This window comes from Otolemur garnettii, unplaced genomic scaffold, assembly GCF_000181295.1.
Source record: "Otolemur garnettii isolate 467f Iridium unplaced genomic scaffold, OtoGar3 scaffold00287, whole genome shotgun sequence".
NCBI classification, from domain to species: Eukaryota; Metazoa; Chordata; class Mammalia; order Primates; family Galagidae; genus Otolemur; species Otolemur garnettii.
Window position 1 is genome coordinate 564665 of NW_003852682.1, and position 407 is coordinate 565071.

Below are 407 nucleotides of genomic sequence, written 5' to 3' on the forward strand. Positions count from 1 at the left end.
TGAAATAAACTAATGCAAGGTCCACACACTGTTTGGTACTTACCATTTACATAAAAAGGTGAGTGGTTGGAATATACACATATGCTTGAATACCAGGGATGTGTTTCTGGAAGGGTATATTTAGGAGCCTTGTAGAAAAGAGTGGTGGCCTTTAGGAAGGAGTTCTGGATGGTTCAGTAACAGGCATGAGAAGAATCCTTTGCATAGTTTTGAAACTCTTGAATTTTATATCAATTGTGCATGTATCACCTATTAAATATTTTGTATTAAATATTTTAAAGAAAACATTTTGGCTCGGCGCCTGTGGCTCAAGTGGCTAAGGCGCCAGCCACGTACACCTAAGGTGGCAGGTTCGAATCCAGCCCAGACCCGCCAAACAACAATAATGGCTGCAACCAAAAAATAGC